The sequence below is a fragment of the Sorex fumeus genome, unplaced genomic scaffold (genome assembly GCF_029834395.1).
Source record: "Sorex fumeus unplaced genomic scaffold, SorFum_2.1 ptg000006l, whole genome shotgun sequence".
NCBI lineage: Eukaryota > Metazoa > Chordata > Mammalia > Eulipotyphla > Soricidae > Sorex > Sorex fumeus.
Window position 1 is genome coordinate 30566949 of NW_026606063.1, and position 20320 is coordinate 30587268.

Sequence of the window (20320 nt, forward strand, 5' to 3'; positions counted from 1 at the left end):
GCACTTTTCTGCTTGTTTTTGAACTGGTTCCTCAAACTGTATGACTTTTGTTTCCACCAATTTCTCTCAAGAATGAAGATCTAATTTACCCCAGAACCTAGTTTTAGTTTGAATTTTTTTTTAGACTTGATATTTCCATTAAAAATAAAAGCATCGAAATTTCTGCTGCTCCATTCTTAACCTAAGAAAATGAAAAAGTACAATGATTTGTTGGGAGTACAGAGTCAGTTTATGGTCTAATGACTATATGTATATATCACAGCATTTTATCTAGATCTAGTATTACTTGTATCTTGTTTACTATTAACGAACAAACTTGGCTTACCTACACACAAACTAATTTCATCTTTTGGGTTTCTACATCTCACTATGTATTTTATACCATATAAAAATTGTACCATTTCTACAGTTTCAATGATATTAATTGATTCATTATGAAGAATCAGTTCATGTGATTACTAAGGCTGAGAAGTGCCATTATCTGCCATCTGCAAACTGAAAGTTTATGTTATAATTTAGTCTGAGTTCAGATAACTGAGAATCAGAGAAGACTATGTGTAAATCTGATTTTAGAGCAGGAAAAGACAAACATCCAACTCACTCAATCAGAAGAAGGGGCAAATTCTCTGTTCCTCTGCCTTTTGTTGCATCCTGGTCCTCAGCAGTTGATGCCCACCCACTTTAGAAAAGATAATCTGCTTCCCTGAATCTTCCAATTAAAATGCTAATCTCAGTGAAACATTCTCACAGAAACACCCAGAAAAAAATCTTAGCCAAATATTCAGGCATTCCCTTGAACCACTCAAGCTGACACATAAAATTAACCAGCCCAGAGTCATACTGCTGATATTTGCATGCTGTCCTTTGGAATGGCCCCAAAATGTAATTATTGACACACTTTTTAGGAATATATGATGTGACATATGAATAAAGATCAAGCAGATTATGACATATTCCCTTCATGATGCATGAAACCAAGTGGTAAACACAAGGCAGTCTTAGGTAATTATGCTTAGGATATAAATATCGACAAATGCAATAAAATAAATAATAAATCAAAAGAATGACTTCAATTTTGAAAAAACATGCATATGTGAGGTTCTAGAAAATGACATTAGACAAATATAAATATTCAAATTTTTTATTTGACCTTATTTTGCTATGAAATTAATATTGATCACAACAATCTTATTTTTAATTAATCATATTTGAATTAAAATATTCACATGAAATTAAAATAAAAGTTTTACTTTATATGTACATTAACTTGATATGGATATTATTTTTATAGCTCACATAACCAGTATTACTCATTAGGGAATGTACCCTATTATGGATAACTATAGTAAGTGCATTCAAAATTGAAAAAAAATCTGTATAGTGTATAATTCTCATGACTGTTTAAATGATCAATAATGCTGAAATTGCACAAATTTATATACTCCATCTAATTTCAGTACTGAGCCAATAAACATTGTCACTGGGGTGTTCCTTGGATTGTGAAGCTGAGTATGTACAAGTATTCCTCTTTTGTGCCAAATCTATTAATTTGAATCATAAGGTCCAATTTCCTTCAGCTCAGCAAAGACTCATTCTTCCAGATACTCCAAGCCTGGAGCTGTATACCACTTTTGTCTATCACAGCCAAGGGCAAGCCATCAGCAGAAATTGTCATCCATTTTTTCAAAAATAATTTAACATTCACACCCTTTTTAAATGCTTTTGTACTAAATGTTCACCTAATCAATTATTGTCATCTTTCTTGATATTGAATCACATCTCAGGACCAGAGTGATAGTACAGGAGAAGGACATTTGCTTTCTATGTGGCCAGCCTGGGTTTGATCTCCTGCACCTTATATGGTTCCCTGAGTCCACCAGGAATAAGCCCTGAGCATCACTGGGTGTGGTCCAAAACAAACAAAAGTCACATCCCTACCAACTTGACTTCTGTTCTTGCCTCCCTTTAGAATATGCTTGTCCAGGGAAAATAGTTAACGTATGGCTACTTTAGATTAAGATGTACTCCTGAGGCTTCTCTTCTTTTCCAGATTGAATGCCTAAAAACATTTGCAGTCTCATTTTTTCCCCTCTATGATCAAGATTCCATTATTTTCATTACCACTTATCTGTGAATTTCATAATATCTGCACAAGGAATATTTTGCCCAGATATTTAAACCCAAGATTTTATTTTTTATTTGATTTTATTTTTTGTCTTTGCTTAAATTTTGCTTTATAAAAATGCCATGCAAAGAATTCTACCAACTGGTAATTTTTCCCATGTTAATTTTCATTTTTCTTATTTTGCTTATTTTTTCTGATAGTCCTTAGGATACTTACACATTAAATATGTTTTTCTTTATTGTTTTTAGGGAGGAAAGGGTATTGGGCCTCACCAAGTTCTGCTTAAGAATTGCTCAGGTGATTAGAGATGATTCTTGGCAGTAATTGGGGATTGTATGCAGTACCTACTATGGAACCAGGGTTGGCTGTATGAAAGGCCGTAAGCCATATTATCTCTCTTTCCTATGTTTTTGTTTTCATATCTATTAGCTTTTATTCAAAGCTATGAAACGTCCTTTAAAAAGAGTATTTTCCCATATCTAGTAATTACATATCTAGTAATTACATATGAAATGCCCATACTAGCAAATAAATAAATATTAGTTTTAAATATTAGTTTTCCTTTTGTTTGTTAATTCCAGTGTATTGTTTCTCTAGTACTAGTAACTAGTGGTCTAAAATTCTAGAATCATATGAGAATTCAGTTGATAACACAGAATTTCACAGCATATTTTCTCCGTTGTTTTATGGACTCATCATCAAGTTTCAGGATGGTATGCATGTTTTTGGCTATACATTCTTGGAATTAGAATAATATACATTTAAAATTTCCTCATTAAAATTTACAAGTAAAATTTGTTGATTATATACACCAAATTAAATATGAAATTAATCTTCATGGACATGACATAACACATATTTTAAACACACATAAGATAAACTTGTTTTTAAAACCCAGTTTTAAAGGTGATTAATATAGATTTACTTACATTTTAGCCTCATGCTGATTATATCTTTCATTTGAATACTTATTTTAAATTAGCGTGGATCTGTTTTCTGATTGGTCATTTAGAAGAGCTTTCTCAGTCTATGAGGGTATTTCCTATCTTGAATGAATATGGTTTTAGACTTCTAAACTTAAATTGTTAAATGCATTGCAGCATTAGATCTTTAATGTATACATATATTTTAATGTATATATATATTTACGTATGTATGCAACAATAGGTATATAGTTGTATGATGGATGTCTTTTCATGTTTAGTTATAGAGCACATGTTAGGGCTGGAGCAATAGCACAGTGGGTAGGGCATTTGCCTTGCATGCGGTGGACTCAGCTGGATTCCTCCCAGAGAGCCTGAGTCGGCTCCGAGTAAGGCAAATTCCCTACCAACTGTCCCTCTTGGAGAGCCCGGCAAGCTACCAAGACTATCCCACCTGCACAGCAAAGCAAGGCAAGCTCCTCTTGGTGTATTTGATATGCAAAAAACAGTAACAACAAGCTTCACAATGGAGACATTGCTGGTACCCACTAGAGCAAATCGATGAACAATGGGAGGACAGTGCTACAGTGCTACATAGCATATATTAAGAATGATTATAATGAACTCGCACTCAAACTCGAAGGAATGGTACACTATTTTCTAGATAAAAAGCAGCTCAGGAACTTCATAGACTCAATACCAAACCTAAAAGAAGGGCTAAAGGGGCTACTATAAGAAAAGACAAACCCTACCACCACAACAAACCCTTACAAAAAGATTACACAAAACCCCATAACAGTAATCTCTCTCAACGTCAATGGTCTAAATTCACCAATTAAGAGACACAGAGTGGCAAAATGGATTCAGACAGAACCCAACATTCTGCTGCCTAAAAGAAACTCATATCAACAGTCCGAGCAAACACAGACTCAAAGTTAAAGGATGGAAAACAATCCTGCAAGCAAACAGCTCCCTCAAAAAAACTGGGGTGGCCATACTAGTATCGGACAACATTAATTTCAGGTTGAAAAAGACTAGAAGAGACAGCGAAGGTCTTTATCTCTTCATCAAGGTATACGTACAACAGGAAGAAATCACACCCTTAAATATATACACTCCTAATGAGAGAACAGCTAGATATTTTAAACAACTACTAACAAATTTTAAGGAGGACACTGCTAGCAACACAATATAAGTTGGAGACTTCAACATCGCCTTATCACCTCTGGATAGATGAAAAGAACAAAACTAAGCAAGGAATCATTGGCTTTGAAAGAAGAAATAGAAGAGAAAGGACTTTTAGACCTATACAGGGCTTTACACCCCCAAAAGAAAGAATACATATTCTTCTCCAGTGCGCACAGAACATTTTCCAATATAGAACATGTGCTAGGCCCCAAAACATACCTCAATAGAATAAGGAAGATGACAGAAATAGTATCAAGCATCTTTCTTTTCAGACCATGATGCACTGAGGGTAGAAGTGAATCACACACAGACATAGAGAACCAAATCAAACACCTGGAAATTAAACAACTCAATGCTGAACAACAAGTGGATCAGGAAGGGAGTCAAGGATGAAATCAAAAGATGCTTGGAAACAAAAGAGACACGACCTACCAGAACTTATGGGAAAGCCGCATTAAGGGGAAAATTTATAGCTCTGCAAGCATTTCTAAGAACGGAAGAAAGGATGCACATAAACAACTTGACTTCACAACTCGAGACCTTAGAAAAGAATCAACAGTAAGAACACAAGTCAGGCAGAAGGAAAGAGATCATAAAACTTAGAGCAGAAATCAATGACATGGAAACCAAAGAAATAATCTGAAAGATCAATGGAATCAAGAGCTGGTTCTTCAAAAAAATAAACAAGATAGATAAACCACTAGCAACATTCACAAAGAAAGAGAGAGAGGAAGAGAGAGAGAAAGAGAGAGAGAGAGAGAGAAAGACAGAACCCTAATAAACCGAATCAGAAATGAGAAGAGGGATATCACAACAGAAACCAAAGAAATTCAAAGTGTCATCAGAGACTACTTTGAACGACTGTATGCCACAAAACAAGAGAACCTAGAAGAAATGGATGAATTCCTGGATTCCTATCATCTCCCAAAGCTGAATCAAGAAGATCTAGAGTACATGAATAGACCTATTAACATCAAGGAAATTGAAACTGTAATCAAAAGTCTTCCCCAAAACAAAATCCCAGGTCCAGAGGGATTCACTAGCGTATTTTTTCAAACATTTAAAGTGGACCTACCGCCAGTTCTTCTCAAGCTTTTCCAGGAAATTGAAAAAACAAAAACTCTCCCAAACAGTTTCTATGAAGCCCATATCTCTCTAATATCAAAAGGAAACAAAGACACCACAAGAAAAGAAAACTACAGGCCGATATCCTTGATAAACACGAATGCGAAGATTCTCAACAAAATACTAGCAGAATAGTGGCTGGTGCTGGAGGTCTTTGACTGCTGGAGCCCTGGTCGGGATGGGGAGGGAAACTCAACCCATTCCCCTCCAAGGGGCCCCGGCGAGGACAGCCAGGCACGGGGGCAGGAGACTCTGCGCTGTTCTCTTCTGGGAGCTGGGTTTTATAGTCTCTGAGTCTTGGCCGTTGATGGGATTACACAGCACCAGGGGGCCAGTTGGTGGGCGTGACCCCTGCCTACTGGAATTTGGAAGATCTGGGTGGAGGATGCTCAGCCCTGATCCAAGTAGGCTTGGAGATCTCAGCCCCAGGACCCGAATGCCTTTGTTCCTCTGCCGCTACCTTCATGTGTGCGGAGAGTGGTCTCAGCATGGTGGTGGCTGGTTCTGGAGGTCTTCGGCTGCTGGATCCCTGGTCGGGGTGGGGAGGGAAAATCAACCCGCTCCCCTCCAAGGGGCCCCAGCAAGGACAGCCAGGTGTGGGGGCAGGAGACTTGGAAATCAATCAACATAATTTATCATATCAACAAAAGAAAAGATAAAATCCCATATGATCATATCAATAGTTACAGAGAAAGGATTTGACAAGATCCAGCACCCATTTATGATGAGAACCCTTGCCTAAATGGGTATATAGGGGACTTTCCTCAATATAGTTAAAGTCATCTACCACAAGCCTATAGCAAGCATCAAACTCAATGGAGAAAAACTGAGAGCCTTCGCGCTAAGATCAGTGGTGAGACAAGGATGCCTACTCTCTCCACTGCTGTTCAATATAGTACTGGAAGTACTTGCAATAGCAATTAGGCAAGAAAAAGATATTAAGGGCATCCAGGTTCGAAAGGAAGAAATCAAGCTCTCACTATTTACAGATGATATGGTAATATATTTAGAGAACCCTAAAACCTCTACCAAGAAACTCCTAGAAACAATAGACTTGTATAGTAAAGTTGCAGGCTATAAAATCAATACCCAAGTCCATGGCTTTCCTATATGCAAACAGTGAAAGAGAAGAAAGTGACATGAAGAAAATAATCCCGTTCACAATTGTGCTCCAGAAAATCAAGTACCTAGGAATCAGCTTAACTAAGGAGGTAAAGGAACCTGTACAAAGAAAACTACAAAACGCTACTTCAGGAAATAAAAGAGAACACGAGGAAATGGAAAAATATCCCCGTTCATGGATCGGGAGAATTAACATTGTCAAAATGGCAATACTTCCCAAAGCACTGTACAAATTCAATGTGATCCCTATTACAATACCCATTACATTCTTCAAAGAAACGGAGCAAACACTCCTGAAATTTATATGGAACAATCAGCCCCACGAATAGCTAAAGCAATTCTTGGGAAAAAGAAAATGGGAGGAATCAGCCTCCCTAACTTCAAACTCTACTATAAAGCAGTAATAATTAAAACAGTATGGTACTGGAACAAAAGCAGAGCAGCAGACCAATGGAACAGGGTTGAATATACTGACATCTCCCCCCAAGAATATGATCATCTAATCTTTGCTAAGGGGCAAGAAATGTGAAGTGGAGCAAGGAAAACCTATTTTTTTAAAAAAATTTGCTGGCAAAACTGGATGGCTACATGCAAAAAACTGGGCTCAGATCTCTGCATAACACCATGTATAAAAGTAAGATCAAAATGGATTAAAGACCTCAACATCAGTCCTAAATCCATAATGTGCATTGAAGACAAAGTTGGCAAAACCCTCCATGCCATTGAAGCTAATGGTGTCTTCAAAGATGTCACGCCTCTGCCAAGCAAGTGAAAACAGAGATAGACAAATGGGACTATCTTAAACTAAGAAGCTTCTGCACCTCAAAAGAAACAGTGACCAAGATACAAAAACAGTCTACAGAATGGAAAAGGATATTTGCCCAATACACATCCCACAGGGCCGGAGCGATAGCACAGCGGCAGGGCCTTGCACGCAGCCAACATGGATGACCCGAGTTCGATTTCTCCACCTTTCTCAGAGAGCCTGGCAAGCTACTGAGAGTATCTTGCCCGCACAGCAGAGCCTGGCAAGCTACCCGTGATGTATTCGATATGCCAAACACAGTAACAACAGTCTCCAATGGAGACGTTACTGGGCCTGCTCGAGCAAATTGGTGAAAAACGGGAGGACAGTACTACAGACAGTACACATCCAACAAGGGGTTTATATCAAGGATATACAAAGTAATGGTTGAACTCCACAAGAAGAAAACATCCAACCCCATCAAAAACTGGGGCAATGAAATGAACAGAAACTTTCTCAAAGAAGAAATCCAAATGGCTAAAAGGCACATGAGAAAATGCTCTATATCATTAATCACCAGGGAGATGCAGATCAAAACCACAATGAGATATCATTTCACACCACAGAGACTGACCCATATCCACAAGAACAAAAGCAACTGGTGTTGGCACAGATGTGGTGAGAAAGGGACATTCCTTCACTGCTGGTGGGAATGCCAACTGGTTCAGCCCTTTTGGAAAACAGCATGGACGACTCTCAAAAAATTAGAAATTAAGCTCCCATTTGACCCAACAATACCACCCCCAGGAATAAATCCCAGAGAGGCAAAAAAGTATAGTTGAAGTGACATCTGCACTTGCTTGTTCATTGCAGCACTGTTTACAATACCCAGAATCTGGAAAAAACCTGTGTGCCCGAGAACAGATGACTGGTTAAAGAAACTTTGGTACATTTACACAATGGAGTACTATGTAGCTGTTAGAAAAGATGAAGTCATGAAATTTACATACATGTGGTACTACATGGAAAGTATCATGTTAAGCTAAATGAGTATAGAAAGAGAGGGAAAGACATAGAAAGATTGCATTTATCTGGGGAACATAAAGTAACAAAATAGGAGACTAACACCCAACAGTGGATGGGACTAGTACCAGGAGGTTTGCTCCATGGCTTGGAGGCCAGTCACACATGCTAGGGTGAAAGGCAGCTCAGATAGAGAAGGGAGCACCAAATAAAGGATGTTGGGATGATCCTTCCAGGATGAGAGAAGCATGTTGAAAGTAGACTATAGACCAAACATGTTTGCCACTCAATGCATCTTTTGCAAACCACAACGCCCAAGAGGAGATAGAGAACAAAATGGAATGCCCTGCCACAGAGCGAGGGAGGTATGGGGGAGATGGGATGTGAGAGGGATACTGGGAATCAAGTGGTGGGAAATGGGCACTGGTGAAGGGATGGGTATTTGATCGTTGTATAATTGAAACCCAAGAACAAAAATTTGTAAGTCTATAACTGTACTTCATGGTGTCTCACTAATAAAGGTAAAGGTAAAGGCCCTCCTGTTGTTCATTGATTTGCTTGAGAGGGCCAATTAACGTCTCCATTGGAAACTTTGTTGTTATGGTGTTTGGCATATCGAATACGTCACGGGGAGCTTGCCAGGCTCTGCCCTGCGGGCGAGATACTCTCGGTAGCTTGCTAGGCTCTCCAAGAAGGGGTGGAGGAATCGAACTCGGGTCAGCCATGTTGGCTGTGTGCAAGGCAAACGCCCTACCGCTGTGCTATCGCTCCAGCCCGTCTCACTAATAATAATTAAAAAAAATAAAATAATAAAAAAAGAATGATTATAATGATCATAGTGATGAGGAACAGGGACAACTTATAATTATTCTGGAAGTAAAAATGTGGGAGTTAATAATTAATTTCAATTAGTACATTATCAAAAATTGTTTGTTTTATTTTATATGGGGGCATACCTGGTGTTGCTCGGGGCTTACTCTTTGCTCTATTCTCATGGATTACTCATAATCATGCTCAAAGGCCCATTTGTGGTGCTGAGGACACAACTGAGTCAGTCATACATAAAGAAAGTAAATACATTCTCCCCAATCTTATCTCTCTGGTTCTGCTATTAAAAATCTTGCTTTATAATTAATTAGCCCTTTTAATGTTCTGTATTAGTATATTTTAATGTAAAATCACTCCTTTCTTAGATTTTTGTGCATTTTATATCACCAGACTGATTGTTTCTTGATCATTGGGGTCATATTAGGCCTATTATTATTCATAGATATTTGAGTTCAGCCTCATCCAAAATCTGTATCTTGATTTCACCTTCCAATGTAACTTGTACTTAGACCTGTGGATTTTGAGAAAGGCTTATTTTATGAGAGTGAAACCTTCATGAGTACTTTTGCTGAGGCTATGAAAAGAACCAAAGAGTTCCCTTGCCAGTTTTTCCATGTAAAAATGTAATAAAGTACAATGTATTAACCAAAAGTAGAGCTCTGATACACATCAAATCTCCCAGTTATTTGATACTGAAATTCAGTCTGTAGACTTTGAGAAATAAAGTTTCTAATTTATAAACCTTTAGTAGATGGTATTCTTACTGTACTCTTAGATTGCCTCCCCAAATCTTTTATACTTGGTAAACAGATAAAATACTTTTTGCACTTCATGGATTCATTTTCAGGGTAAAGAAGACAAGATAATTATCTTGAGCTAGATTAAAACAATTCAGATGTCATGTCTATCCATCTGCTGTTTTGGGCATCCCAGTATTTAGAAAAGTTCTACAGAGCTCAGCAGGTATTCAAAAACTATGTGTATCTGTATTTTTATGCCAGTATGCAGTACTTATTTTATAAAAAACTACAAACTAGTATAATACTAGATAAACACGTATGGATTTTCATACAATTATCACAATAGAAGTTTGGTTTTACTTGCTTCAAAACCACACGATACACTGACCTCCAAATCTGGGGTTAATAGCGTCTTCATATTTGTATGATGTTCTATGAGAATGATATATACTTTTGAAAATAATTACATATTTTGAACAATAACAAAAAATTCTATATAATACTATATAATATTTACTATTATAGGCAATTAATTATCATCATGTTTTAATGTAAACTACTATCAATATAACTACTATAAATATTTTTAATGTAAAGAATATTATAAGAAATGTCATTAATATTATACCTTTTTTGCTTTTGCTGTTCTTGGAGTACTTTATAAAGTTTGCATAATTGCATTTGCCTTGCATGCACTCAACCTGGCCGACCTTAGTTCGATTCCTCTGCTCCTCTCGGAGAACCCAGCAAGCTACTGAGAGTTTCTTACCCGCATGGCAAAGTCTGGCAAGCTACCCGTGACATATTCAATATGCCAAACACAGTAACAAGTCTCACAATGGAGATGTTACTGGGCCCACTCGAGCAAATCGAGCTACAGCGCTATTATATTTCTTCAGAATGTTCATTTTTTTGTTTTACTTTTGGGCCAAACCCAGTAGTGCTCAGGACTTACTCCTGTGTATGTTTTTAGGGATCATTCCTGCAGCTTGTGGAACTATGTGTGCTGTTGGGGATTGAATTTGGGCTAGCAATGTGCACTCTAGCCCCAGAAAGTTCATATTTAATGTAACTTCATACTTATACCATGACAGAGAATGATTGGAATATAAACATGAGAACCAGGCACTTAACCCTTCCTTCATTTTCTTCCCATGTCATTTTATTGTGCAAGAGAACAGTTATATGAATACTTTCCCAATCAGATCCAGAATCAAGTATTTACAAAATTAACAACATTCCATGAAGATGACAACTTTATGCACCATTCCCTCGATCTTAAAAGAGCCCACTGCATTTTATTTATTTATTTATTTATTTATTTATTTATTTATTTGCTTTTTGGGTCATACCCGGCGATGCTCAGGGGTTACTCCTGGCTTTGCACTCAGGAGTCACTCTTGGCAGTGCTTGGGGGACCATATAGGATGCTGGGAATTGAACCTGGGTCGGCCACGTGCAAGGCAAATGCCCTACCCGCTGTGCTATTGCTCCATCCCTGAGCACACTGCAATTTAGTTCCATAGACTTCAAGGCACCGTAGCACTGTCCTCCCATCGTTCATTGATTTGCTCGAGCGGGCACCAGTAATGTCTCCATTGTAAGACTTGTTACTATTTCTGGCATATCTAATATACCATGGGGAGCTTGTCAGGCTATGCTGTGTAGGCAGGATACTCTCGGTAGCTTGCTGGGCTTTCCGAGAGGGGTGGAGGAATCGAACCAGGGTTGGCTATGTTAAGGTTGAGACGCTCGCCACCCGTGAAGGAAGACTCCAAGAGACTTTCTCATGCAACACGCACAGGGTTTATTGTCCAAGCATGCTGGGGCTCACTACATGTCCCGAAAACAGGACAGAGGCAGAGATCCCCGAGCCAAAGTACAGTGGGTTTTTATAACCAAGAATAAACAAAGGAATCTTGCAGTACAGCAATCTGCAGCTTTACCAAGAACAGCACGACTCTTGCACAAGATTAACTTCTTTGGAACATCTGAGCACATGTCCCTATATCTGGCCCAACCACAAGGTCATAGCAGGGTGTAGGTGGGAGCTACATTATAACTCTTTTGAGCCAGTTTTTGCAACTCTAGCTTTCACAGCTTTTACAGTTTTCTGGTTACCTCTTTCCTACCACTTAACTCTTTCATGACTATTAGCCGGGGCGGCCCTTATATCTCTATCTCTGGCCTTACACTGTATTCAAGGCAAACTCCCTACTTGCTGTGCTATCACTCCAGCCCAGACCACTGGGTATATCACTCATTTTGTAATATCTTAGATGTACCGCATTATGTACATTACAAAACTATTTAGTCATTAATAGGATTTCTAAATCTGTTTCATGTGTGATTTTTAGGCTAATGCCACCTGTATCATTTTGTCCACTCTGTTGAAAGGACCAAAGGTGAACACCTCATTCAAACACAGCGCATCCATCAGATAATCAAATTAAGCTATGGTTCACGAATAATTAGCTGCATGAAAGATTAATACTTAGTAATAGAAATAATGCAGTTATTAATAGGAATAGATACTAAACAAATGAAAATTGGTGAGAACTATGATATAGATGAGAAAATATCTTTGAAAAATTATGAAAAGGAAAATTATGAAGTATACATATAGGAGACAGATTATTGGATACAGAATAATAGAAGAGAACTACAATGAAATGTTGACATTATACCACACCTGGTAAGGAAACTATAATAATTATTTTAGTAAATGTCTCCTCTAGTGCATTCATAGTGTTCGGTCATCTCTATTTTTGCTCTGAACATTGTAACCTCCATAACTTCTTTGGAAAACTTCTATGCAAAATGTCCAGATACTTGAGAAAGGCATTCAGACAGATGGAGAAAGATAAGTTTTTCTCCTTTGTGTTTCTACATCAGGAAGCAGACATGTTTCTCCCAAGTGCTAGGGAGAAATTCTGTAATGGTTTGTAGAAAGAGTAACAGGCAGCAGAAAGAATGTCTGAGGTGGAAAAGAATCATCATGTAATAAATTGAGCTTATTGCAGAAGTGCTTTTGTTAATTGTAAAAATAATAGGAAGGTGTCATTTTATATAAAAATTGTATAAAAACTTTATTTTCCCTTGGTAAATTTTTAAAGTTGTCATCATTTCTATTGTAGAAATGAGATGAGAAAACTGAGGTTAATTTCAATCACAAAACTGAGGCTTAATTGCAATTGAAGTTCTCTTGTCCAGTCCACACTCTTTTGAGTCTAGTGCTCCTTCTACTGCACTGAAACTACCTGTCCCTATGTCAGGGACTCTCAGAAAATGTTACAAATACGGTTGACTGGTGTCTCTGCTTCTTCATTGAATTTTGTTGTGGATGAAATAGCACTCACATTGCCTGGTCCGTGCCTCATTTGCAATCAGCTTTCTTCTTGTCATCTCAGCATATTTTTATGCATCACTAACCACTTGATTTAACATTTCTGAGAAAAGCAGCAGTAATGCTCTAAAGAGTTAAGAATTTAAAATAATTTAGTTGCTAAAAGGAAAAATGAATATCTGAATGGTAAAGTGCAAACTGATTAGATTGACTTACAGGTGAAACAATCAAAGACAGTGCATTCAAATATCTGGCTTTAAATTTTTTTTTCAAAAGCATTCCACTACAGCTCTTTGGAAATATTTTGCTAACAGTCCCCTATAACGTCAACTGTGTGGTTGCCACATTTTGGATAGTAATATGTTTGATGGAAAGAGGTCAATAGACAGAGGGTGTAATGAGTTATAGTGGCAAAAGATGCAGAAACTTTAAAACATAATTATAGAATCCCAGCTAGAATTGGCTTCTGCACTTTCTCAAAGTATTCTGTGGATAACAGAATACAAAAGATGTACCCACCCATGTGGAATAAAGCTTTTACTAGGTTCAACATTTTTTTAACATACTGAAAATATCTCTCAATTTCTGTTGAAAGTTCTAGGGTTATAGTCTCCTCTGAGGAGTTGTTCTGACTTAGGAAAACCTGAACAAAATCAGGCTTGCTTCGTGAGACCCAGAAATAACAGGAGAATTGGAAGTCAAATTTTGATGACAGTCTCCTGAAGCTTTAGATGTTGACAGCCTGAGGGTTGCTTTGAAAGATACACAATAGAATAATTTAATGTAGTGAACTTTATTAAAAATATATTTGCAGCTCAACTTATTGCTATAACTATATATTCATAGTTAAAATTAAAAACTTTTTGCTAAATATGCATGTATCCCTTCCAACCCGAGTTCCCACAATTCATTTGTTGAGAACCTAATCCCAAGTGAGATATTAGGAGGTAGAATATTTGAAATATAATTCATAAGAGTGACACTCTCAGGACTGTGATTGTTATCTTTGCAAAGAATATTTCGATTGTTTCTTTGTTTCTTCTACCATGATGTGATATAGGAGAGACAATTTCCACCAGTCAGAAAGAGGGATTCACTACACTACTTACTAGCCTCAAAACTATAAGGAACACATTTTGGTTGTTTGTAAATCATTAAGCATTTTATTATATCAGCATAAATGGACTAAGATTCATCTAAGAGATTTTTGTCAAATAGGAATAAGGAATATTAATGAGATGCAAGGATATTACTGTCTGCATAGAGGAATTTGTGACGTTAATCTTGCTTCTGTTAAATACATTTGAAAGGGAAAATGATTTTAGTTTGACCTCATGGCAAAGTTTTGACAATATTAATCTTGTATGAAAGATTGATCACTGTTGATTATTAGCAGCATTGTGTTTGTGACTAGAGTCCAACACTGACCCATCTCTACTATTAAACAGAACTCATTCTGAGAAATAGTTTTTCTGATTAACTGAGGTCCTATAGATTTCACTACAGAAAAAGGTACTTCAGTACCCTTTAAGTGATCAGTACGAATGAAGACTGCTAAAGAGTAAGGCAATAGTAATAAAATTATGGTCTTTAAAAGATCTGAGCATAAAACAGTATAGATATATTCAAGAATTCAGGACCCTAGAAAGGAAGTGATGGAAATGGTCCATGTATGTGAAGAAAGTAATTAGACAATTAATGAAAAAAAATGAAATGCAATGTGTTTTTGGTAAGACATTTTATAAAATTTCTCATCTTTCTCACCACAAACATTTTTGTGTAATAAACACTTAATAGTGAGTCATAACTGATACTGCAATTATTGATTTCTTTGTAGAGTTTTTTAATTGGATAGAAGCCAGTTAACAACTAAACTTTTGTTGTTTAGAAGAAATTTAAAATGAAAACTTTTTGTTTACTTAAAGAGTCTTACCAATGAACAACTCGACCCAGGAGTCTACAGTATCTAGAAAATATGTATTAATGCATTTTCTGATTTCAGTGAAATTGCAAAAATCCTCTTAGTAATATGTATCATGCAGCTAATGATCATGCCTGGGGCACACAGTTGGTAGAAAATGCAGACTGTGCTGGGCAGGCAATGTGCTCCCACCAGGCAAGTCAAGTAACAGCTTTTTTTCTTGCTGCTTCAGCAGAGTACAAGGGATATTTCCCATCCAAAACTCTTAGTGTCTTCTTTTATTAGGAATGTATGCCATATTCCCAACAGTATATTTAGGAGTCCTTAAGAAATATATCCATTGGAAAGTGTAAGTCTCTGAATTAGTGCTAACATCTTACAATATGCACTTTCAACTAATTATTTGGTTTCATTAGACTTTCCAAATAGTAAAGCCACTAGTTTTCCCATTGTAGAGCTTCTAAAATAAGCAAACAAAATATGTTGAGTCACAGAGATGCTAAACATTAAAGCCAGAATCAAATCAAATTCCCAAATCTAGTATGTTTTTTTCCTATGGACCTCTTAGGACCAGTGTTCTTATTTCTCAAGTGAACAGTAAAAAACAAGAGGATTCTCTTCATGCCAATAGAGACACTAAGTAGAAATTCTCATCTTGAATATCCGCATTAAAAAAAATCACAAACTACTGAGAGTTTGCAATGAGTTTTAGTCAATCAATTTATTAATTAATAGGGATCAAGCAACCAATAGTGCTTGGGGGTGAAGACAGAACTAAAAGTCATATCTGTGGTGTGAGTGGTGGTTTAGTTTCCCTGCACACTGAGCTTAGGGGCCACAATGGCCACATATGGGAGTGGTAGCCTTGTGGTGCTGGGTACTGAGATCATGCTAAATATGGACTTATCACTTGAGCTACTTTGCCGGCCCAATTTATTATAATTTTTCATTTAATGGGTAGAGAAAGAGTAAGCCAGTAGGTCAAATGGTGGACTTAGGTCCTAGACCAACCCCCCTTTCCATGATCACAGATTTTTTTTTCAAACAGAAAAAGAACAGGTAAGCATATAATTTTTAGAAAGATAGACTTTAGACTGGTAGATCCTAAATCAAGATGAAAAAAATTCCCATGGATTTTTCACCTGAAGTGTAATCCACTGTATTTGCAAAACAAAACAAAGGTTTCAGACACAGGGTTCCGTTAGCACATTATCTTAACAACAAGGTATCAGAAAAGATGCCTATTGTAAGATATAATACCATTGTGATATAACAATTATCACAAATTGACTTTTACCTATTGACTATTATTTGCCAGTTTGCTGTAACAAACAATATAAAGTAAGTTTGTTTGTATTTTCTAAGGGAAGAGGCTTGGGCCACGCGTGAAAAATTGGGGGCTATGACTGAAAGAAGGTCACACTGGTGGTGCAATTGGTGTTGGAATATTAAATGCCTAAAGCAACTGAATAACAACAACTGAACAATAAATGAACAACTTTGTAAACTACAGTGTTCCAATGTTTTAAAAATGTTTAAAAAAGAACAGACTATCTGTTTACTCATTTACTATTTGATATAACAAAATTGCTCATAAATGCTAAATATAGCTTCAACATGAATGTGGCTGGCACTTTCATTTAGTCATCATGAAAAACAAAAATAAAAAGCAAAGGATTTCTTTTAGAACTCCATCTAATTATTAATGATATGAGAAGACTTATTGTTGAAATCCTTAAGTATTTTCCATTATATGATATCATATAAATAGTACATAAATATCACCTCAATTTTCACTATGATCCAACTTATAGACATGCATGTTTTTAAATGTGTTACGTATTAAGATTTCTTTATCACTTGTTAAAAGCTACACAATAATCTTAATATTAAATCTACACTGCAAGTCACTCACCAAATTGTATTGTTTACCTATTTTTATGGTGCTGTGGATGTTTGGAATAACTCCTTACAATCTCTTGATACAATACAAATGAGTGGGGAATGAAAGAAAAAAAAGATAAAAATCCATTATATACAACTCTCTATATATGCATCTATAATTTATGTATATACATTTATATGCACACTTGAAAATAGAACTAAGTAATAGATACATGGGAAGACATTTGCATGTAGATCTTTATTTATTTATTTATTTATTTACTTACTTACTTACTTATTTAGGTTTGTTGCTCTCTGCCTTGCATATGGCTAACCTGGGTTCAATTCCTCCACTCCTCACTGAGAGCCGACAAGCTACAGAGAGTATTTGATATGCCAAAACCAGTAACAACAAGTTTCACAATGGAGGTGGTTACTGGTGCCTGCTCAAGCAAAGCGATAAACAACAGGAGGACAGTGCTACAGTGCTACAGTTTTGTTGGGCCCTGCAAACTGGACAGAGTAAGTTGAGCAGAGCTTACTCCTGGCTCTGCATTCAGGGATCACTCCTGGTAGTTCTATTCCCTAGATAGTCCTGCTCTGGCCCTGACTTTGTTTCTAATATCAGTCGTAAATGTACATGAATTTTGTAAAATAAAGATTATGTTTAGGAACTTACCTGTAAAGTTCCTAAAAATTTCATAATGAGCTTTAACCTCATCTGAGATCAGCACATTTGAATGTTTGTTATTTAATATACAGACCCATGCGTTTAGAAATCTGATTCTTAATTACTTAGATTCTCCTGCCATGGCTGTCTTCACCGGGGCCCCTCAGAGGAGGTCGGGCTAAGTCTCTGTCCCCGCCCCAAGCAGAAGCCCTGCAGCTGAAAACATCAAGAATCCAACAATAGCCATACTTAAGGCCATTCTCCATACACTCAAACAAACCTCACGCATGAAGGAACCAGCAAAGGAACCCAGGTATGCAGGACCCAGGGCTGATATCTCCAAGCCAGCTTGGATTGGGACTGGACCCCATCCACCCAGATCCCCTGTTTTTCAGTAGTTTGGCAGTCACACTCACAAAATAATGTAATCTCATCAGTGGCCAAGATCCAGAGACGATAAAACAAAGCTCCCAGGAAAGAACGATGCAGTTTTTCCCTCTCGGAGAGTCTGGCAAGCTACCAAGAGTATCCTGCCCGCACAGCAGAGCCTGGCAAGCTACCTATGATGTATTCGATAACCAAAAATAGTAACAATAATAGGTCTCATTCCCCTGAACCTGAAAGAGCCCCCAGTACACCATTGGGCTATGTTAGCACACAACAGGGGTGAATGGAGACGTTACTGGTGCCCGCTTGAGCAAATCGATGAACAAGGGGATGACAAGTGATACAAGTGATACAATTACTTAGATAATTAGCTTTTCATATTTTACTTCCTAATATACTTAAAGGGAACAACTTTTCAGATTCCTTCGTATGTATCATTGCCTCAGAAAATTTTTATTTTGGAGGAGGATGTTTATGTTACACCCAACTGTGGTCAAGCTTTACTTTTCGCTCTGTGTTCACGGATTTGCTATTGGTTTTATCTTCCTTCAGATGCTGAACCTGCCAATGCTGAGAGTGAAACATAAAGGTCTTGTGCAAGAATCATAAAAATGTTAACAGAATTACTAAAAACTTATTATTCTTGTTAGTTATTAATTTTAAAATCACCGTAAGTACATAGAACAAGAAAGTGCATGGGTAGTTGTGGGTGGGATCGTGAACTGGGACAACTTCCAAGTACTTCATTGCTTGGAAACTTTCTGTAGTCTCTGGATTCTCCTGCAAACCCACACAATGCCATTAGCTTGACCCCTCTTTACTTTGTGTATCATTTACCTTTGCATACCAATTTGTGAGTCCATCCTAGAGTCTCTAGTACCTACTCCATTAAGGCCCATTTGCTTGAAACATCACTAGAGAACCTTTGGGTTAAAGAGTAGGAACTGTATCCAGGACCTGGTGGCCTACAGCTGAGCTTTCATGGTTTTCAGTGATAATATTTTTTCTTAATAAATAATATCTGGCTATTTCAAGAAAAGGCTGTGGTAGATTTCCTTAGTATTCTGCATTCATACTTTGCTAAATCCACAAAATCCGCATCTGAATTCAAATTTTGGAGTAATTTGATGATAAAAATGAATTATATAGGCTTCAGTGTATATCTTCTCACTTCAGAGTCATGAAATAATGTAATAATTTCTATTTCTTTAGTCCTGAAAGTCCTGAGCTTAATTTTCTAAAACAATTCTAATTTTACTATCTATAACATTGATAAAACTTCCTATTTTTTCTAATGAAAATGAAAAAGAAGTAACAATACACCTATTTTATAAGAAAGTTATGATAATGAAATAAAACTGTTTTGCATATGTAATTTTACAATACCCATTACCTGAACTAGAATACATATTAAAGTATCTTTCCTTCCTTTAGATAAAAAAAAATCTCACAGTGAGAACATATCTTTACAGCAAAATGGGATTTTACAACAGAAGCTAAGAATAAATAAATGAACAATAGCTAAATTATTTAACTATGCACATGACTTTTTGTTTCATGAGATTGGATACCTTACACTTGGGTTTTTTTGACATGACTGTTTAAGGAGACACTCTGGCACAAAGCACAGAGCACTGGGCAGGTAGCTGAGTGTAGAGGTGAAGAACACAAGTTTTGGAATCTGACTCCTTAGGATGAATTCTGTCTCAGTGATTTCCTCTTTATGTGAGCTCACAGAAGTTATTTGGCCTCTCTGTATGGTAGTCTTCTCATCTGAAAATGGGGAAATAAAGAATACCTAATTCATAAAATTGTAGGGTTTATAAAATGTTAACATAGAGAAAGAAGTTATAGCTGAGCGTTACAACATTGTAATTATAGATGATTCGTCTATCATGTAGTTTGTCCAAGTGAGTTTAAATTGTGACATTCACCAGATGTGGCATAGCAGCACCATTATCAATGAAAACTGTGAAGGAGAAAGTGCATAGTACATTGAACGAAATGAAGCCTCCCTCAAGAGTTTTGATTATGATCATCACGATCACAATCATCCTGTTGTTCGTCGATTGCCTCAAGCAGGCACCAGTAACATCTCCTTCGTGCTAACCCTGAGATTTTAAAGTGCCATATTCAAGGCTCTTTCAGGGTTAGGAGAATGAGACCCATCATTGTTACTGGTATTTGGCATATTGCATACACCATGGGGAGTTTGCCAGACTCTGCCATGTGGGCAGGTTACATTCGGTAGCCAGGTTGTCCAAAGTAAGAATAAGATAATAAGATGTCACAC